Raw genomic sequence first — 13662 nt, forward strand, 5'->3', positions numbered from 1 at the left:
TGATTTGTTTGACACAGGACACGAGGAAGTCCCAGCTGGAATTTCTGTCTCCAGAACTGCAGCCTTTGATGTTGACAGCAGGCATCTCACCACAGTTATTAGATCACTGCCTGCCTCTGATCACACCCATTACTCTGGGGGTGCTGATACTCTGAATATCAGCCCAGAAAGAACTGGTGTCCTGTGGATAAAACATGTAATGGAAAATTTTGTCCAGGTTTAACCCCAGTCAGCAGCAAAGCCCAACAAAGGCCCTCACTCTCTTTCCCTTCTTCGATGGACTGGGGAGGACAATTGGAAAAGAACACAGAAGTTATGGTTTGGGATAAGAACAGTTTAATAATTGCAACAAATAAAAGATAATAGTAATGATAATTATTAGAATTATGAATGATAATTATTACAAATAGGAGAGGAAGAGAGTGCCATAAAACCCAAAAAGACAACTGATGCACAATGCAGTTTGCAGATTGATGCCAAGCCCATCCCCTGGCTGTGATTAGCCCCAAATTCCCCCAATTTATGCACTGGCCACGGTGTCCCATGGGATGGAGCATCCTTTGGCCGGATCAGGGCAGTGTCCTGGCTGTGCTCCCCTCCAGCTTCTTGTGTAGCTTCTCACTGGCAGAGCATGAGGCACTGAAAAGTCCTTGACTTAGGGTGAGCACAACTTAGCAACAACCAACACATCCGTGTGGTGTCAACATTATCCTCCTGCTGAGTCCAAAACCAGCACTGAACCAGCCACTAGAAAGAAAATTACCTCTCTTGGAGCAAAACCCAGGAGATTTTGGAAAAGGTTTTAGTTGAAAGGTTTAGTTTTTGATTTTGGTGTTGGATTGTTTCTCCCTTTTCAGTATACATATAATCAGTTTTACTTAGGTCATGAGGGCTGTCTTTTGATTATTTATATATATATATTCTTTTTGTAAGGAAATATTTTATTTTCCCTGAATGTTACTATTGTGTGCCTTGTTCATACTCCTGTATAAATCTTTTTCCATAGACTGTATGCCTAATATTGGTTGTTTTTTTTTTTTTTCAAGTTACTTATCTACTTGCTATAGAATAAAAAGCTTTTTCCTTTTTCTTTTTTGGTGTTTTTTTTGTTTGTTTTGGGGGCTCTTTGTTCTTGGTTTGTTTTTTTTTTGGGGGGGGTGGTTTGTTTTTTTTTTTTGGGGGGGTTGGTGGTTTATTTTTATATTTGTGGGCTTTTTTGTTTTGTTTTTAGGATTTTTTTGTTCAGTTGGGCTTTCTGTGTGTTTGGGTTCCTTTTAGTTTTGTTTGTTTGTTTGTTTGTTTGTTTGTTTGTTTTCTTTGTTTTTGTTTTGGGGGTTTGTTTTTGTCTGGTTGCTTGCTTTTGTTTGTTTGTTTGTTTGTTTGTTTTGTTTATTTTGGGGATGTTGTTTTGTTTATTTTCGTCTCTCTTCTGGAATCTCATTTGACCAGAAAGATCCAGCTATGAGTGCGAGGTAAGTCACCCCTCTGTGAGAATTTCATTCACTGACAGAGCACGTACAGGCCGTGGCCACTGGTTGGGTGGAAATTTTGCAGCCTGGGAAGTTTCCCAAGAACTGTGTCTGCTTGTGAGTACGACCCTTACTACTGAATTTATCTTCTGTGAATGTGAAAAGGTTACAAGTTCATCCCACTTGACCCAGGCAAAAAGGCAGATCTGTGGCTGAAGATGAGAGTTGAGCAATAATTCTGCAGAGGGTGAAGAGGAACAGTTATGAAGGAAGAGAGGGATCTCCCTATCAAACGATTTTAATTGTAAACCATCAGTGACATCAGTGAGTGGAACTGTATTAAAAAACAGCCAAACTACATTAATATCATCTTCATGTCCTCTGAAGCACTGCTAAAATTATGAAAGAGAGAGTTATTTAAAAAATCCTCAAAAGACTCCAAGAAGGCAGAAGTACAGTGTTATCAGAGACAGACAGGCATTTAAATTCTCAGCTATGTAGAGTTTATTGGTGTTTGTTTCTTTTCTATTCTTTCAGCTTGCACAAGGAAATTTGAATAACTCATCTCAAAGCAAGATTTTATTTTTTCTTCTTTTTTCTTGCTTAATAGCTCTCCAGAGAAGAGTTGGTACAAAATTCAGTGAGTGCCATGTTGTGGTGTTTTGTTTGTAGTCACTACATAGAGTATTTTTTGAATAATGAAGAAGAAAAAATAAAGGATATCTAAATTTTAAAAAACAATAATTCTGCACAATGTGGATAAGAAAGAAAAATATACCAAATTGAGTGGGACACCAGAGTACCCTTTAAATTAATTACACAATATATTTTATGTAGACCTTCCTAAGGCATTGCTCTGCATTTTTAAAATATTAAAAACACGCACAAGACTACAATGAAACAAGTACCAGGCTTAAGCCCTCAAACCTGAAGAAACAGATATTGAACTAGAAATATTTGCTATAACTTTATCATGCGTAATTATATCCATAAAAATGGGAATAAATACCATATGAAAACTGTAACTCAGGGTATTTGCAAGTCTTAAGTAATTAAGGTTCACAGGAACATTGTATGGCATTAGCATGTTGTTTTTGCAGTTTTAATATTAAGATACTGAGACAGAACTTGCTGCTAGTGATGGAGTTGATGTTAAAATACAATTAATTTTCACACACACAACCCATTTCAGAAGAGAAGTTCTGTCCCAGTCAGAGATAGGAAAACACAGGCAATGACTTTTCAGAGCAATCAGAAATGTAATGTGGAGCACAAGTCCCCAGGAAACAATGCTGAGATCTGAGTTCCTAATTTAGTTCAGTATCTTCAAAAATGTCACCTGAGAGGAAGAAAAGTACAACTTGTGTGTTTGTCTTGTACATCCATGTTTAGTTGCATGTTACAGTGTGACGCCAGAATACTCTGAAGTTCTGCAAATATTCCAGGTTTGAGTTTGTTTCCTTTTTTTGTTTTGTTTTGTTTTTTTTTTTGTTTGTTTGTTTGTTTTCTTTAGTTTTTGTTTTTGTTTTTGCTTTTTGGTTTTTTTTACCAGCTTTTATTTGGATACTGCTTCTTTTTTCTTCAGTACAACAAATATTGCCTAACATGATTTGTCTGACACAGGAACGGAATTGGTGGCTCAACCAGGAGCAAAACCCTTCCTCCACTCTCACCTTCTAGACATTAGCTCATGTTCTTTGAAACCTGCATGCTGCCACTTCACTGCTCTCCCAGTCTGCATTTGGCAGTAAATTGGGATGACTTGGCTTCTGCTGTGCTTAATTTGACCTCTTATCACAGCCTGAGGAGAGCTCTCGTTGTGTGTTTTCCCAGAACACAACAATATTGGCCCAGCCCCAGGCTGGCACTCTGCACCCTGGGCCCTGCCTGGGGAAGGAGATCTGTAAATACAAAGCACTCCTGTGCACACACACACACACCCTCACACACTCACACCCCTGCCCTGCTTCATCCTCCCAGATGTGACAGCGACACAGGACACGAGAAAAACTCCAGAAGAGCTGCAAATTTATTTGAGATGTAAAAAACTCCTCCACTTTGCTCCAGTGTGAAAACACCAGTTCCCACCCTTGGTGGCTGTGAGGTCACTGAAGCCTTTCAGACACCAGCATTTCGTCAGTCCACAGAGAAGAGTTGCTCCAAAATTTGAAATAAAGTTTAAGAAATCACTACTTTTCCTTTAATTGGAGCACATCCCTGGTTGTACCCCTTCCTTTCCCAGTTCCCTTTCGTTGCTGGCTATATTTATTAAAGGCAGACACCCAGGTCTTTGTGAGGAGGGATGGAGAAAAAAACACACTGGACATCCCACCCATGTGGACTTCCTGGCAAGTTACTTGGGTCTCACTGTCTCCTTATTCTGCTGGTTTGAAAGATCTATTTTTATTTTTCTTTAAAGAGCAGAGCCCTTCAGACTGGTTGGTAACAAGCCCTGTCTCTGGATGCCAGAGGGACAACACAAAGCCACTTTGTGAAGAAGAGAGAGGGTTCTAACCAAGAAGGGCACTTGGATGGTGCTGAAAAACACTTGTCAAGCTGTCAAAGGCTCTCTGCAACTCGTTGGAGCCAGTCTTGGGAGAGAGAGAGAAGGGAAATCTCCATCCCCAAAGTGTCTCTGTCACACCGGGAGGTTTAGAATTGTCCCTTGTCCTTGCTCAGAGCCAGGCAGGGGAGAGGAGGCTCCTGGGAGAAACCTTTCTGTGCCCAACTTCTGCCAAAATCGTGGTGGCTCCCTTGGCAAGCTGCACTGCTCTTATCCCTTCCCAGTATCTCTAGACTTTGTTTTGATAGTCTTCAAAGGGCCTTTCTCTCACTGCATCACAGTGTGCTCCGCTCATCCCTCCATCCCAGTTGGTAAAAAGGACACTGTGCAGGAAGCACCCAAAGGAACTCAGTGTATTAACTCGCCGTGGGGCAGGAGGGCTCTGACACAGCTGAGAACCCCGAAGACAATGCACTTTCCACTACAGCAGGCCTTGGCGTGGCAAAGCTTTTCCATCAAATGACTTCTCTGTGTGGGCAGCAGCCCTTCCCTCTCCCACCTCAGCCATTGTCAACCTTTCAGTCACAGCTGTAACCCAGTCTGGCAGACCTCCTTGCTTTTGGCCTCCCTTCAGACTGTTTTAAAGTGCCTGACAAAGCCTTGAAATGACTTAATCCATGGAGAAAACTCTTGAAGATTACATTAGCTGGAATAAATGCTGGTTTTAGATTTCCTGTCTCTCCCCTGGCTCAGGGGAGGAGGTGTGTTCCTCAGGACAAAACACCAGCAAACATAGGCTGGATACTGCACCCATCATTTGATTTCTGCCTTTCTGCTCAGATTGCACTGATATCTCTCTGCAAAAGGCTCAGAGGCCTCAAGTCCTTTCCTGAAGGATCAGGGATGTGGTTTTCTCCTTCAACACAAATATTCTTCAGAACTCCATCACCGAAAGATGACACATGTCCTTCACCACTGGGATGTCATCAAAGATTGATATTTTTCAGTGCTGCTCACTGAAAAAATGAGAGCTTTGCCTTCAGGTTATTTAAGCTTGTGCCATGTCCTTATCTGTTTATCAGCCTAATATTTATTGTCATTTCAAATTCTGATAAGGTGGCTGGGTAAAGGCATGAAATCAAGCAGGACATCCAGATATTTTCAGCCAGCTGTGAGAGAGTAAATTCTACAGCATTTTATGGAAATGCTCTAGACACAAATGAAAAGGAAATTCAGGTCTGCAAAAAGCTCTAGGTCATCTTTTTCAAAGCTGATGTATTTAAGAAAATGATCTTTCTTCTGTGGAAAAAAAAAAACAAAAAACAAAGAAAATCAAGACAAAGAGCATAATAAAAACAAAATAAATATTTCATCATTCACAGTCCAAGTCAAAGCTGTTCAGCTGGGAATGTTACCAGATATTTCAGCAGGGAAAATGAAAAAAGAGACTCCTAATTTTACCTACTCCAAAACATGGGTGTCCTGAATCCATACGTGGATGTGCCAGAAGCCCTGTGAGAAGGGTGGGAGTTGAGCAGCCCAGTGCTGTTTGCCTGCTGTGCAGATGGGTGAAGAACACCTGCTCTGAAAGCCAGTGAGGGGAGATGCTGCAGAACTGAGAGAAGAAATTCCTTTTAAGGCAGTGACAAAGGTGTGAAATACATCATCATCACCATCATCGTCATCATCATCATCATCATCAGTGACAGGTTCTAGGCAAAGAAAGATGCCAAGAGCTGAGAGTTTGTGGATGCCTCATCCCTGAAATTGTTCAAGGCCAGGTGGAATTGGCATCTGAGCAATGTGGTTCAGCAAAATGTGTCCCAGCCCACAGCAGTGGGCTGGAATGAGATGATCTTTAAGTTCCTTCTCAACCCAAACCATTCTGTGATTCTAAAACTGGGGCTGGCCCAATGACGTGTTCCAGTGCGAAGCAGAGGAGAAGGAAATCATGCCAGGTTAAAAGTTAACGAAGAATATCTGAAATAAAAGATGGAAATATTATGAGGTAAAGAAGGGGAGAGATGCAAAGGCAATGCAGCATTCTGACAAGGGATGTTCTCTGTAGTGCAGCCAGCCCTGTCCCCTCTCCAGTCTGCCTGGCTGAAGGAACAAAGCAGGACAACCTTCCCGAAAGGGTCTGAAAAGGATCAGAGAGCATCTCCTGCTGCGGCTCATTTTTCAGTCTCCAGCTCAAACACAACAGGGGCTGTTTGTTCCCACAGGGCAAGCCTGACCTTAAAATCACTCACAAGCTTTTGCAAACTGCAGCCCAGCTGGTTGCAGAGCTCCAGCCATCTGCTTCTATTTTTAAAACTCCAGGTTGCAGTCGGGTTTCTTTAGTTACCCCTCCTCTGGGATTGCCTTAAACAGAATCAGCAAAGAGTCCCTGTTCACATCCCAGGGATGGAGATGCAGCAGGAAAGGCAGCAGGGCTGATCTTGTACAAATGAGGGTATTTAATCTCAGCTCCAGAGGGGTTGGGAAGCTTCAGGCTTCCACATGTAACCATCAGGCAGAAGCTGGGTCATCTGAGGGAACTACCAGCTGGATTTGGGTAAGGAAAAGTAGAACTTTTGTGTCACTGTCAGAGATTTCTTGGCTTTAGGTGGCCACAGACAGGGACAGAGAAAGTTTTTTACACAGACATTTCACCTGCCCTCCTGTTAGAAACATTGCTTTATATATCCAAATTCAAGGCTTCTCCTACAGCCTGGGACCCCATAGCCTGACCTTCCTAATTCCATCTCCATTAGAGCAGATTTTGGCTCCAAGTATCCCCAGGGAATGCCCCAGTTCTGTCCCACGTCTCAAGGAAGACTGAGATCCTGAAAATCTCTGCAGAACAGCCAAAGTGCCTCCACCAGCCTGAGGCACAGATTAATCAGAAAACTGTGTAGTAAATCTTTAGTGTTCTTCTGGATTTCTATTTCAGTACCGGCAAATAATTTCTGTCTATATTTGGATGTGATTGAGAGGCAGTTGACACAGTTGAATATAAAATCCTTCTTTTTCACCAGACAAGACTACATTTAAAGTCTTCTCCAGTGCTTGTCATTCTGTCTAGGAAATATATATATTTTTTTATAATTTATATATTTGCCTTTTAGATGTCAAGCTCAACTATAAGGTAAAAACCTGGAGTGTAAAGATTCATGTCAAATATTGCAAAAGCTTTTCTTTTTGTTGAAACTTCTATGATTTCAAAAAATATGCCTTTCAAAACTACAGATACTCTCTTGGTGTCCTGATTGTATAAATCTGTATAGGCATACACAAGGGAGACAGATTTCTATTAGTGTCTATCAGAATCCCATCAGTTTTGTCAGGGAAGTTTCCAGTTATCCAGGTAAACCTAATTTTATCATCTGAAGAGTTTTCATGTTTCACTAGGTGAATTCAGTGGACTTGCACTGACTTTATTGGGCCTTTAGAAAATCAGCTCACACATGAGCTCCTGCCTTGCCAGCATCTAAATTTGTAAGTCTTGGTTTGCAAGTCAAAATAAGTCTTCCCTGGAATAACAGAAATATATAGTGTCCTAATGTTATTAAAAATAATAATCTGCTTCAAAACATTCACAGAATTCTGTATGAAAAGGCAATATTTCCCTCCCACATAAAAAAACTATAATTACAAAAACAAACAAATCCCAAACCCTAAAAGAAACAATAAAAACCAGCTGTCCAAATCATGTCTATGAATTTAATACCAGCTGCTACCTGTGTCTCCATCAAAACTCATCCAAGAACTGTTTTATATCTTCACTGGGACAGCCGGAATTGGAGATCTGTGTTCCACACAGACTCATCAGTAATTTTACATAACTCTGGCCCACATCTGTGCTTTTCCATATGTTAGACTCCGTGCACAATTTCATACACCAACATGCCACTTTTTACTGAGTCACATGGAAGTCAGATGCCAGCCTGAGAATCCAGCCTGGCACAGTGTGGGATCCCATTGGTTTCCATTCCTCAGGTACCACTAAATCCCATACATTGCCAATTAATTAAATCTGCAGACTTTGCAGCTCTTCCATTTTCTTTATTCATGCAAAACCTCCAAGTGACTTTAATAAGCAAAGCTCATAGACTGGGCAATATTTAGATTGTTTAGATCATTTATGCTGGTTTATATTTGGAATAAATGCGTGGTGGTGAAGCCCTACAGTTTTTCTGAGACCATTATTAAAATTTAACAAAGAATTCAATGTTTGAATGGGTTCAGGAAAGGGCTATTATGTGTCAAGGAGCCAAAGTCAAGGCTTTTTAACAATATTGGACAAAAGCAGTTAATTGGACAAACAATCCTTTACGGAAAGAAAGAGGTTATTGTTCATGCAGTGGAAACCACAGCATAATAATTAACCACTCTGGATGTTTTGACAAAAGGTCAGATGCAATAGAAGTACCAAGTGCTTGAAAATCCATGTGAGAAGTCCTCATGTGACAAGCCAGAGTACTTGAGTGAGGACATGAACACAACTCAAACACGTGAATCTTAAGTGCCCAAACCATTTAAGTGCTCACACAGGGACCAGGTTGTCTTTAAGGCCCCTCAAAAGCCAAAAGTTCAAGCTCTGAGCAGATTCACAGCTTCAGTCCTGCCAAAGCTTGAGCAGGAGACAGAAATCTGTTCTTTGTCCAAGTTTTCCAAAAATAGCCACTGCCAGGCTACACATAACAGGAAGCCAAAGGTGTCCCTCACCTTGTTGGAGTTCAGCTTTGGAAAAGCTCATTTGTGTGCACATACTGGACACAGAGAGGTGACAACTGAGAGTGACACCCTGCTGAAATGTCACCAAGATATATTATTTCACGATATGTTTATATTAGTAAATAAAATTATCAAGTTCTTATCTGCTAGAGCCAAGAACAAGTAGTATGATATGGCATCCAATAAAACAACTAAAATCTGCCCCTCCCATTCCAAGATGGCTTCATCCAAGCTGCATATGGCAAATCTTAAAAATTCTTGAGCAGGCTTTTTCTTATGTTCTTTTTTTCAATAGTGAAGTACAACTCCCCCAATTCATTCCAGTCTTTTCCCCACAAGCCATGGAAATGGAAATGGGAACCTAGAGTCATAAAGTATTTTCTGTGCATTCTCTAGGCAAGGATAAATTAAAAATTATGTAAATCTGGCAGTCTCAGCTATTGCATAAATGGACAAACAAAATACCCACCTGTGGCAAATAAATCGCAGTCTATCAGATCAGGGCTCCCTTATCAATAATGCTTACAAAGAAAGGCTCATTGAAGAGCACTTTGAAGATTAACAGAAATTGAATGACGTGGATTAGCAAGGAATATGTGTAAAATTGGCACATCACAGGTCTTTTGGCTTTCACAGATTGGAATAGGTGTTTGAGATTCTCCCTCTCGCCTGGTTTGAGTCTGGACCAAACAAATCTGAGGTGAGGTCTCTTACAGCCCACATGAAAGCATCAATGGCCTCTCCCTAGTATCACCAAGAAAACCATTTCACATTGCCATGACAACACAAACCACTGTAAAGCCAGATAGGAATATCATTTAGTTCCTCTTTCACTTCTTTAACAATGTTAAATAATTTTGAGTAAATCAGATCTGGCTCCAAGACAGAAAACAGTAACACTCTTCCCATACAGGACTGATAGAATATAACATCAGACAGGCCCATCCTCTCTCTCTCTCCCCTTTATTTCATGCCAGGTTCTTCTTGAGTAAGTAATAATGTGAAGTGGTGAAACAAGAAAAAGTTGGAGATCCCCAAAGGAAATCAAGTGTGTGCTGCAGCTCGTTGTTTTTACAATCACATCTGTCTTTTGGACAGATTGGTACCTGCAAGTGCTCCATTTACTTTTCAGGGGAAGAAAAAGAAAAGGAAAAAAAAAAAAAGAAAAACTATGACTGTTTCCAGCAATTGCACTTAACAGCCACTTTTAGTCAAGAGTTGCTGTTTGGCTCCCATGCTTCCAGGAAACATTGTTCTGTTTGCTTTCAATGGCAAAGAAAAAATTAATTAATAAATGGTGCCTCCAGGTTTTTGTCTAGGAGTGAGGATACACCCTTTAGAGCAGGGAACTGAGCACCAGCTAAAGGGAGAAGAGATTAAATGGAGGGATCAGCTCTAACTGATAATGGTCCTTCTCATGGTCTTGAAAATAAAATGTAAAGGACAAGTTGACAAAGAGGTAAAAGTTTTCCATAAGTTCTACAAAAAATGGGGCACTAGTATCACTACACTGATAATTTTCCACCAGCTTCTTAATTCCTGCTCTAAGACAAGAATAGAAACAAAACAGAGGAAAAGGCACAATGAGGGCAATTCATGGCAAACTTTAGAGCATGACAGATCAGGAAGTTCAGGAAATCAGGAGCAGGGAGTGTATTGAGTTTCTGGGGTTCTTTCTTACCCAAACCTATAAACCTCATAATAAAACGATTGAAAAAGTCGAAAATCTCTCGTTCCAACAGGTGCCCCCTCTGGGGCAGGAGGGCACAGAGTTCAACCAAGGTGAAAGGAGAATGAATCCTCCTGAGTGCTATTAAAATCCACAAACCAGTCACCTTGTGTGCCCTGTGTCACTTCCCTCCATCCATTCTGTGTTCCTGTGATTATTTTGTTCTCTGCCCTTACCAAATTGTGGACTGTACAGTAATTTATCACAGAACTGCAGTCAGCAGGCCTGTAGAGGAACAGGAATGGCTACGGGCAGGCATCCATGGCTACATGGGAGTGGTCAGGAGCACAGGTCCCTGCAAAGTTTTACTTTCCAACAGCAAAGGGGAGCCTCAAAGTCAAGAAGAACTGTACTTTCTCTGGAACATTTTTCATAGCCATGCCTGGCAAATTAATTCCAAAAACCTAAAGTGAAATGATCTCATAGATGCTAATGTCTAATTAGAAATTGATTTATTTGATCAGAGTTTCTATTTCATTATTCAGCTTTGGAAAGTCTATAAAATTATGCATTTGCTCCCAGAAATAATTCTGGGGTAATTTAGGTAGTATCAGACAACTTATATGCAAAAAATGTGGTACTTTCAAGGGCGTCTAGCTTGAATGAAACCCAGAACTATCCTTGACACAAATGTTCTCACACAGATGTTTACACGAGCCCAGGCTCTAAATGAATCATAACATCCATATTCCCAATATAATTTATTGTGTGATACTTGTCGTGTTCAAACTTCAGCTGGGTAAAAGAAGCAAAAACACCGAAGTATAATGAAAAACTCTATATTTATATTATTGCGTTACCCTAATTTTTAAAAACATTAAGCTCTGAATTGTGACTGGTACAGCTGGTGGATATGGAAGGACAATGGAAGCTTCCTGGAGTGCTGGCTGTCATTATGTTAGGTTTCAATTGCCTTTCTTTCCTTGCACGTGTAAAAAGTCTACATAGAGCAGAGCAAGATGAAATCTAAAATTAAATTGCCACAGTTTCAGTGGGGAGGCAGAATACGCACTTACTGGGTAAAGTTAGGGCCCAAATCTCCCTAGGTTGTTTACAGAGTCAGAGGAGCAACAGGGGTTTCTCAAGGATGAATCCAAAACGCCTTCCTCAGGCTTTTTGTAAATTGTCTTTGTTGGAATATGCAGAGGATGCTTTGTCACCAGTGCAAAACGCAGAGTGGGAACACCTGCACATTCCCGGGGTGGCAACCTGCATTCGGAAAAAGCAAACTGGATCATCTTTGCTTTGATGAGCTTTGCCCAGGAAAAAAATGGGATATTCGGGGTGGCTCATACAGGCACTGACACCCATGTTCCTGGACTTAAGAATGGTTTTTTGTGCTTTTTTCTTTACAGACAACAGAGGTTCTTGGGATGCTGCGGGGTCCCGGGATCATGGTAGGTGGCTCCTGGATAATCTAGGGAAGAATTCACCCTTTGTCATCTTCAATCAGAGGGTGGGGTGGCCCTGGCACAGGGTGCCCAGAGAAGCTGTGGCTGTCCCTGGATCCCTGGAAATGTCCAAGGCCAGGCTGGACGGGGTTTGGAGCAGCTTGGGGAAGTGGAAGGTGTCCCTAGGTTTTCCTAGAGTTTGGAACTAGTTTAAGCTCCCTTCCAATCCAAACCATTCTAGAATTCTCTGGTCTTTTCCTGTTAGAATGAGTGATAAATGCAGAGGTTTGTGCCGGGGCACAGACAGCCCCCATTAACCCATGGATCAGGAGCTCTCAGGGCAGACATCCCAGGAGCTGTTTGAACAGCCCTGTCCCAGGCTTGCTGTGTCAGGCACATTTTGTTGAGTTTCTGGGCGATCACATTTGCCACTTGACATTTGTTAGTGGGTTTCGATACTTGCTGCTTCGTGCCTTTAATTCCTTCGCTGGGTTTGTTTCAACTATTTTAATGAGCTGCTGATAAATTTGAAGGGTGCTTGTCTAGCACAAAGCAAAACCATTTGTGCCAGGAGTGGGGGCATCATTAGCAGCCATGGTCTGAATCCCTGCTTTCAATTCAGGGTCTAAGTACTACAAAAGCACTCCAAAATATACCATTAAGCTTCTCCTTCTTTAAGAAGAATGGAGGGGGTTGAGCCTGGAATTCACCTTAAATACTTTTTTCTTTTAATTTAATTTTCTTAAGAGCTTTACTGTAAATTGTTTAAATATTATCACTGTAAATACAGGGTCCACAGCAGGGGATTGCAACTAGGTGATCTTTAAAATCCCTTTCAACACAAAACTTGCAATAATTCTACAAAATACACCAACAAACTACACTTCATTTACTTTTATTTGGAGTTGTTTGTTTCTTCACTAGTGAAACAATTATTGTACGTGTTTAATCTATTTCATTTATTATTTTAGTGTTCATAAGGTAGAACAGTTAATATGGGACAGTCCTATCACAATCCAAATGGAAAGAGAGTGTTTTTTGTCTGCAAAGTGTTGGATTTTGAAGCATTAAAAAAAAAAAATAAGCCAAGTTCTTTGCAAGGTGTAGATTCAGGAACAAATTGTGAATCTCACATTTTCTGCACCATTAACTCTTAAGTTACCTGAAGCTTGTCAAAACAAAACTATTTACTACAGGTGAGTTCTGCAACTGCTCCCGCTCTCTCTCTGGCTCAGAGATTCTGTAAGGCAAAAAAGGGTTAATTTGGAGTCATTGGAGGTGCTGGGATAACACCTGATAAAATTGGATAAAATTCTAGAAAGTGGGTACAAGATCCTGGTACCCTGCTTCATTTCTAAGTATAATTTGGAAGAGTTCACTTCCAGGTGAGGGTCTGCTTTGCCTGCCATAAAAACAAAGAACATTCCTTTCCCTAAAGGGCAGCATCCAGTGAAGAGTGGGAAAGTAGAAACTGGCTTGGTCTTACCAGTGGGCACCTGAGAAACAGTGCAGAAGATTAAAATTGCATTACATGACAAACTAAAAATGACGAATCATGAACAATTGATATGTTAGCACAACTGATTTGGTTTATTTTTAAACCACCCCAAAATCCAATCATGCTCTATGTACATAGGCAATACATGGGAGAGCACACCAAATGTTGGCAAGCAAGATAAAATATATTCTGGTTTATTTTGCTGGTGATTTAAATTTTTATTCTTTTCTCGTTGTCCATCTGCTCAAGTTGATGAAATGATTCAACCCATACAGATTCCTATGCCAATCCTACCTCACCTCCCAATCCCACACTGTCTCTCAGAGAGGAGAATCCATCCCATTACCTCTGGG

Source organism: Cinclus cinclus, chromosome 1 (assembly GCF_963662255.1).
Source record: "Cinclus cinclus chromosome 1, bCinCin1.1, whole genome shotgun sequence".
Taxonomy (NCBI): domain Eukaryota; kingdom Metazoa; phylum Chordata; class Aves; order Passeriformes; family Cinclidae; genus Cinclus; species Cinclus cinclus.